This window comes from Palaemon carinicauda, unplaced genomic scaffold (assembly GCF_036898095.1).
Source record: "Palaemon carinicauda isolate YSFRI2023 unplaced genomic scaffold, ASM3689809v2 scaffold234, whole genome shotgun sequence".
In the NCBI taxonomy this organism is placed as follows: Eukaryota; Metazoa; Arthropoda; class Malacostraca; order Decapoda; family Palaemonidae; genus Palaemon; species Palaemon carinicauda.
The window spans coordinates 189,223-198,164 of record NW_027169965.1 but is presented as its reverse complement, the minus strand read 5'-3'; the positions used below and the strand labels follow the sequence as shown (position 1 = coordinate 198,164).

The window sequence follows — 8,942 nt, the reverse complement described above, 5'->3', positions numbered from 1 at the left end:
GTCCTTGGCCTAAGTCGTTCGAGATCCCAAGCCTGTCCAACTTGGTGGGGAATGATCTGAAGAGAGTACTTTGCCAAGTTAGAGCTCTTAGGTACTATCTAAAAAGGTCTTAACCTTTACAAGGACAATCAGAAGCCTTATAGTGTGCTATCAAGAAACCTTCTTTTCCAAGTTCTAAGAACTCAGTTTCTTACTATTCAGGCTTCTGATTAGAGAAACACATTCTCATCTGAAGGAAGAAGACCTTGCTTTGCTGAAGGTAAGGACACATGAAGTGGGAGCTGTGGCTACTTCAGTGGCCTTCAAACAGAACCATTCTCTGCAGAGTGTTATGGATGCAACCTATTGGAGAAGCAAGTCAGTGTTCGCATCATTCTATCTCAAAGATGTCCAGTCTCTTTACGAGTACTGCTACACCCTGGGACCATTCGTAGCAACGAATGCAGTAGTAGGCGAGGGCTCAGCCACTACATTCCCATAATCCCATAACCTTTTAACCTTTCTCTTGAATACTTTTTATGGGTTGTACGGTCGGCTAAGAAGCCTTCCACATCCTTGTTGATTTGGCGGGTGGTCAATTCTTTCTTGAGAAGCGCCGAGGTTAAAGGTTGTGATGAGGTCCTTTAGTATGGGTTGCAGCCCTGTATACTTTAGCACCTTTGAGTTGATTCAGCCTCCCAAGAGGAACGCTGCGCTCAGTAAGGAAGACGATCTTATTAAAGGCAGAGTAACGGTTCAAGTCGACTTCCTTACCAGGTACTTATTATTTCATTGTTATTGTGGATAACTGATTATATGAAATACGGGATACTTAGCTATCCTTTAGTCTTGTACACTGGTTTTTCACCCACCCCCCTGGGTGTGAATCAGCTACATGATTATCGGGTAAGTTTAATATTGAAAAATGTTATTTTTATTAGTAAAATAAATTTTTGAATATACTTACCCGATAATCATGATTTAATCGACCCTCCCTTCCTCCCCATAGAGAACCAGTGGACCGAGGAATAATTGAGGAGGTGTCAACAAGAAGTACTTGAGTACCTGGCCACAGGTGGCGCTGGTAAGTACACCCCCTTCTAGTATTGTGATAGCTGGCGTATCCCTCCATAGAATTCTGTCGGGCAACGGAGTTGACAGCTACATGATTATCGGGTAAGTATATTCAAAAATTTATTTTACTAATAAAAATAACATATTTCAGAGAGTAAGAATGGTAAAACTGTTGATCCCCAGGTTAGTAGTGAACCAGATGTAGGTAAAGTAAAACCTGTATTGTGTGAGTCCACTGGTAATTTATGACCATTTAACAAATATGTCTACCCCGGAAAATTGAAATCTGAAACCTCTACACTTTATGTTAAGTTCTTGAGGGACACAGGATCCGCTAGATCTTTGGTGTTGGCAGGGTCCTTGTCTAACTTAGTTCCCTATACTGGAGAATACGTGGTCCTGGGAGGATTTCCCGATACGGTGGTATCTGCTCCTTTAGTAAGGGTGGAGCTGTCCTTCCCAGGGTATCACAAGGTTACTGAGCTGGCGGTAGTTGAGAGCCTGCCGATACCAGGAATAGACGGAATCCTTGGGAATGATATGTTGAGTGCAGAGGGGCAGGAATTATTTCCTATTGTTTCGGTCACGGCTTGCCCTGTGGCAATAACTACTCGAGCCTCTGCTAAGCGTGCAGCAGAAGCTGATAATGATGATGACCTAGATTTAAGTACAGTAATTTAGAAGTAGAGGTAGAGAAGCCCGGGCTAGTAGAAGGTAGTAGTAGTAGCAGTAGTTCTAGTTTTGGAGTGTTTAAATTATTGAAATCCGATTGTGACCGTCTCTCTTTCCTACAGGCTCAAAAAGATGAATTTTCATTTGAGTTAGGTAATACTGACGATTTGACCAGGCCCAGGTTTGTGGTTTTGAAAGGATTGTGGTATAGGGTCAGTCGTCCCCCAACTCATCAACTAAATGTGACTTCTTGTTTAAGACAAATTGTCATACCTACCAAGTTTAGGGAGGCTGTGTTAAGCCTTGCACATGAGGACTCCTTTTCTGGCCACTTAGGCTTAAGTAAAACTTTTTGTAGGTTGAGTAAATGTTTTTGGTGGCCAGGAACGAAGTCTTCGGTGAAGAAATTTGTAAGAACTTGTGAAGTGTGTCAGGTGATGGGTAAACCCAATCAACCTATTCCCAAGGCTCCTCTTAACCCAATTCCTTCAATTGGAGAACCCTTTGCAGAATTGGTAATTGATGTGGTAGGACCGCTGCCTAGGACGAAGTTAGGGTTTACGCATCTCCTGACCATAATGGATAGAGCATCACGTTTTCCTGAGGCCTTTCCAATGAAGAAAATAACCTCAAAAGCTGTGTTTGACAAATTAGTGGAGTTTTTCTCCAGGTATGGACTGCCTCGTAAAATTCAGTCAGATTGCGGCTCGAATTTTACAAGCAGGGTATTTAAGAGTAAGTGTGCTGAACTGGCCATTCAGCACATTACCAGTGTACCCTACCATCCTGAGAGTCAATGTGTGGTGGAAAGATTTCACCAGACCCTTAAGTGTATATTAAAAAAAATATTGTTATGAGCAAGGAGAGGATTGGGATAAAGGGCTTCCCTTTGCTCTCTTTGCCATAAGGAATTTTCCCAATTCTTCTACTGGCGTTGCTCCCTTTGAATTAATATTTGGGCACAAGGTTCGAGGACCTTTGGAAATCTTCCATGAATTGCTCGAAGTAAATCAGAGGGGAGAGCGTACGGTGGGAGAAGTTGTTAGTGAACTTAAGTCCAAGTTAGCCGTAGCTTGGAAGTATGCCAAAGATAATTTGTCTGCTTCCCAAGCTACAATGAAAACCAAATTTGATCAGAAGTGTAAGGTACGCTCATTTGAGTCCGGGGACTTAGTATTAGTTTTAAGCACAGACCCAGACAACTTCCTTGAACCCAGGTACAAGGGCCCCTGGAAGGTGTTGAGAAAGTTGTCAGAGGTCAATTATGAAGTTGAAGCCCCTGGAACTAGTCGTAAATGTAAAATTTTCCACATAAACAGGTTGAAATCTTACTCTTCTGATAGACGGGATCCGTTGGCCATTGTTTTTGAGCCAGTTATGAGTGTGGTTGCACCTGTTGAGGAAAACTTGGAAGATGTTTTGGACCACGTGCCTTCAGATGCTCTAGGTAATAACTTGCAAAATTTAGGTGTATTAAAAGAGGGGTTAGAGCATCTGGAGGCACCTCAGAAACAAGATATACTAAGCCTAATTATGGAATTTTCTGACTTGTTTCAGGACTCTCCAGGAAGGACTAGGTTGCTCCAGCATGATGTTGATGTTGGGGACGCTTCTCCGGTTAAGCAAAGCCCGTATCGCCTCAGTCCAGAGAAGCGTGCCATTGTTGAAGACGAAATTAAATACATGCTGGAGCACAATCTCATACAACCATCAGTAAGTCCATGGAGTTCCCCTATAGTCTTAGTGAAGAAGCCTGATGGTAAATATCGTATGTGTTTTGACTATAGGAGGGTAAACTCGGTTACTAAAAATGATTCCTTTCCTCTTCCCCGTATTGAGGATTGTCTGGACCTGATAGGTCCTGCTAGGTTTATTACAAAATTGGATCTGTTAAAGGGTTATTGGCAGGTCCCCCTATCGGGCCGTGCCCGTGAAATTTCAGCATTTGTGACGCCCTCAGGGCTTTACGAATGCAAAGTAATGCCCTTTGGGATGAAGAACGCTGCCTGTACTTTCCAGCGTCTGATGAACAGGGTAATTTGTGGCCTGGAAGGTACAGAAATCTATATAGATGACTTGGTGGTACACAGCAATGACTGGCGGACCCACCTGGTAAGATTAAGGAAAGTTTTTGAGGCACTTAGGGCCGCCGGTCTTGTTGTGAATCTGGGTAAATGTAACTTTGGGAAAGCTAAGGTTAGTTATTTGGGTCACGAGATTGGCTTGGGTAAAGTTGCTCCTAAGCAAGCCAATCTCGAGGCCATAGATGCTTTGAAAAGACCGTGTAATGTCAGAGAGGTTCGTAAGGTGCTGGGTATGTTGGGATATTACCGTAGGTTTGTCCGAAACTTCTCTGACCTTGCACAGCCTCTAACTAATTTATTGAAAAAAGGGCAGATATTCATTTGGTCTTCTCGATGCGAAGAAGCAATTTTAAAACTTAAGATGTTACTCGTGTCTAATCCAATATTGGTTTCTCCCAATTTTCAGAAGCCATTCATCATAGCCGTGGATGCCAGTGACATAGGAATTGGGGGAGTCCTCTTTCAAAGGAGTGATGATGGTGAAGTACGCCCCGTATCTTACTACAGCCGTAAGTTACTAGAGGCGGAAAGAAAGTACTCCACCATTGAGAAAGAGGCTCTGGCATTGGTGCGGACATTGGTACATTTTAAACCTTATGTAACTAACTTTTAATTCCCTATAGAAATTTGGACCGACCATAATCCGTTGGTATTCATTGAACGTATGAAGGGATCAAACCAGAGGATTCTGCGTTGGGCCCTTCAGCTACAAGAGTTCAATTTAATTATAAAACACATTAAAGGGGTGGATAATTGCATCCCGGATGCTCTCTCACGTGTTTAAATTTTGATCTCTCCCTTTGTTTTTTTGGGACCCTCTCGGTTCGCCTGGTTGCATGTGTTGAGGTTACATCCATGTTTCGAGGTATGTATATATTGAGCTCAGGTATAAGGTTTGTACTCTTGTAAATTGTTCCAGGACCTAGGTTGGTGTGGATAATTCTATATCATATTTTTTTTTCTCTCTGTGTGCCTACTAAAATTTATTGTTGACAGGTATAGGATTGAATGTCTGTCCAAATGTTTGATGATGTAATTAAAACTTGCTATGTTCTTGTCCTTTTGCTTAGGTTTAAGATGTTTTTACCTTGTGATTGGTTTATTACTGTAGATACTACGTTTAAGACTTTGTTTTGTTTTGGTTTAAGATATTTTATCTTATCAGTGGTTTGTAGTAGCTTTAGTGTTTTCCCTGAATTTTCTTTATTTTTGTGGCCCTGCATTTTCTGATGTTTTGTCCAGCCTTGTGGCTTATCATTAAAAGAAAAATTTTGCATTTAGTGAATGAAAATTATTTTTCTTGGGGGAGGAAGGTGTTATGTTAAAGTAGGTTATTTAATTGTTTATAAATAAATTCGGTCTTCGGCAGGAGTAAAAGTTAACTGCCCTTTTCATAAGAGTTCGGTGATAACCTTCGCTCCTCCTCGTCGTTAATTAGTGAATTGCCATTAACTCTTTTGTTTATTTTTCTTTCCGAGTGTTTGGTGTTTAGTGAGAGCCGTGGACGAGACTACTGCTGCCTGGAATGTTCAGTTCGGACCGTGCCTTGATCACAGACGTATATCCTAATTCAGCAGCCATTGGTAGACGCCTCTTTTATTCCCTCATAAGGAATTGTGCCTTTGGAGGATTATTTCGCTGGTGTCTTTGAGCCACCCGCGGTAAATTGTACACTTCGTTGGATCACGCTCTACGTATGCAGGGGTTTTGTCACCTGCGATAGCCACCTCGCTTGTTACGTCCTGCAAGTGTATGTGTCACTTGCGACCTTCGCTTGGCGTTATTTTCCCCGCCTGAGGATTCTGCGGGAAGGCGGTGCCGTCGTTCCGTCCCGGCACTGTTGGAGGTACTATTGCCGTGATCCAAGAGCGTCATCACATCTGTTACGCTGCTCGTGTGTGGACCAAGGGTCCGTGAGGAGGAAAGTAGGGAGTCATTAGGCTACCCAGGTAAAGTTACGATCTTTTTATTATCGTTACGGATATTCCCAGCCCGTTTTCCTGGTGTTAATGATACTCCCTCTGATGCTGATGAACGTTCGTCCCCTATCTGTCATCTAATCCATGTGTGGATAAGTACGGTTATAAGTATTTCCACGGATAGGTAATACAGTGTTGAGATATGTACATATATCTTTAAATTATGACTCTCAGCATAATTCTTTTATGTAAATGTATAAGTATTTATGCCTTTAATTTAATGTGGTATGTGTATTTGTATGCTGCCTTGAGTTATGTTTTATAATTGGGTATTTGGTTTAGCCTTTAATGTTTGTGTGTGTAGGTAAGTAATTTTAAGGTTTTTCTGCCTTTTCATATCTCCTGTCTTCCTTATTCCTATCTGTTTAGTAATAGGGTAATGGTTTGTTGATATTTGTGGGCCCGGCTTAATATATGAGCCATACTTTTGATCTGTTTAGTTTTTCTTTGTTAGGGTTAAGATTATTAGATATAGGTCAACCTTGTGTATTTAGAGGACTGTATATTAGTCCTCCAGGACATTTTTGTTTACTCATTGTTGTTTGTCTTAGGAGCTTTTTGTTACTCCTGGTGCAAGGTTGAATTTATTTAAGTGTATTGTAATAAATATTGTTAGATTTTTCCAGTGTTTTTGTTCTGTCTTCCCCCAGTTCACCGTGTTACATAAATAATGTACTGCCTACGATTCCTTTAAAAAAATCAAAGTTTAAAGAACCAGAACTACGGCCTACACAGGTCGTAACAAGTGGCGACCGTGACAGGATCGTACGCAGGTGTACTCGGTGTTTGGGGGAGCAGTTCAGCTCTGGAGGGATTTGACAGTATTTATTGTTGATATTTTATTTTTGGTTTAGTTGCTTTCCTTCCCCATAGGATATTATTTTCATTAAAATGAAGGACTTTACTTTTGACCCGTCGGAATTCTTGGGTTTGGCTGACTGTTTGAAATATTTAGGAGTTTTGACAAGGGCTTATTTGGTACAGTGTGCCCGGTGGTTGGAGATCCCTCATAAGTCCTCTGACACTCGGGCCAATTTGTTAAAACTGGTTAAGGAAAAAGTGTCCCAAGATTTGGCTGAGGGTAATGAGGTAGCTAGCGGCCTAGCCAGTGATTTTGAGAGTGGCACTGATTTTGGGTCGGACCAAGAAGGATCCATAGTCGATGATGTGAGCATAAATCCTGGTTTGTCCCTGTTCGCTGATTCCCCTGCAGTAAAGGTTATGTATGAAGGTCTGGCCAATTTTCCTACTCCGGCCAGGGCTGTTAAAAATGTCATTATATCAACTAACCCCTTTTTAGCTGAGGAGGCTGTTCCCAACCATGTAACACCTGCTCATGTAATGGGGCAGGAGGAGTTCCATGTAATTTGTAAGAGAATTGAGTTATTGAAGCTGCAGTTTGAGGAGGACGTGAGGGCCCGGAAACATGAGATTGAGTTGCTCAAGCTTAAGCTTGAGCTGGCCAAGGTGCAAGGGTCCCCTAATCATGTTAGTTCTCCCTATAGCTCATCATCAGACAAATTTAATATTTCGGGTGCACTAAAGTTAATTCCAGTTTTTGATGAGGGGAGCGTACCAGAATTTTTTAAAGCTTTTGAGAGAGTTGCCACCCGGTTGCCTTGGCCCACAGAAATGTGGACGGTACTCATACAGTGTAGATTGACGGGCAAGGCACTGCGGGTGTGTAATGCATTGGAAGAGGGCCTTGCCAGAGATTATGACAAAGTAAAGGCTTTGTTTCTCAGGGCCTATGATTTGGTCCCTGAGGCCTATCGCCAGAGATTCCGAACCACTGGCAAGCCCAATTCTATGTCTTATGTTGAGTACGCTCGTCTCAAGGAGGAGCAGTTTAACAACTGGCTGGAAAGTTGTCAAGTTGCTTCCTTCTCTTCCTTGAGGGAACTGATGGTACTGGAGGAGTTTAAGAAGGTGTGTAGTAAAGAATTGAGGGTTCATCTGGAGGACACTAAAATTTTAACTTTGTCCAAGGCGGCTCAGGTAGCTGATGAGTTTGTCCTGACCCATCGGGCTGGGTCAGGTAACTTCTCGTCCTCATACCCTAATAATAATAGTAATTTGTCTTCTAAGTCAAATAATCCCTTTAAAAACCAATCTAGTACCCCAAATAGTAGCATGAGTAATCATGTTGGTAGTGGCTTCAGAAAGGACTTGAGTGGTGGGCACACTCTGGTTTTTTCTAACCGTGGCAATTCGGGTAAAACTAATCAAATTAGAGGTAATTGCTTTTGGTGTAATAAGCCAGGGCATCGACAAGCTGAATGTAGAGCCAGGAGCCGTTACCTCCAAAAGAATCAAAATAATGTTAATCAGCCTACGCCAATCTCACTAATTTCAAATAATTCTATTTCAGAGAGTAAGAATGGTAAAACTGTTGATCCCCAGGTTAGTAGTGAACCAGATGTAGGTAAAGTAAAACCTGTATTGTGTGAGTCCACTGGTAATTTATGACCATTTAACAAATATGTCTACCCCGGAAAATTGAAATCTGAAACCTCTACACTTTATGTTAAGTTCTTGAGGGACACAGGATCCGCTAGATCTTTGGTGTTAGCAGGGTCCTTGTCTAACTTAGTTCCCTATACTGGAGAATACGTGGTCCTGGGAGGATTTCCCGATACGGTGGTATCTGCTCCTTTAGTAAGGGTGGAGCTGTCCTTCCCAGGGTATCACAAGGTTACTGAGCTGGCGGTAGTTGAGAGCCTGCCGATACCAGGAATAGACGGAATCCTTGGGAATGATATGTTGAGTGCAGAGGGGCAGGAATTATTTCCTATTGTTTCGGTCACGGCTTGCCCTGTGGCAATAACTACTCGAGCCTCTGCTAAGCGTGCAGCAGAAGCTGATAATGATGATGACCTAGATTTAAGTAATTTAGAAGTAGAGGTAGAGAAGCCCAGGCTAGTAGAAGGTAGTAGTAGTAGCAGTAGTTCTAGTTTTGGAGTGTTTAAATTATTGAAATCCGATTGTGACCGTCTCTCTTTCCTACAGGCTCAAAAAGATGAATTTTCATTTGAGTTAGGTAATACTGACGATTTGACCAAGCCCAGGTTTGTGGTTTTGAAAGGATTGTGGTATAGGGTCAGTCGTCCCCCAACTCATCAACTAAATGTGACTTCTTGTTTAAGACAAATTG

General features: G+C 42.1%; 1 pseudogene; it reads left to right on the top strand.

Annotated features, from left to right (window-relative positions):
• Positions 1–1,206: 1,206 nt before the first annotated feature.
• LOC137636124 (WD repeat-containing protein 55 homolog) overlaps positions 1,207–8,942 on the top strand; it is a 40,578-nt pseudogene continuing 32,842 nt past the window's right edge.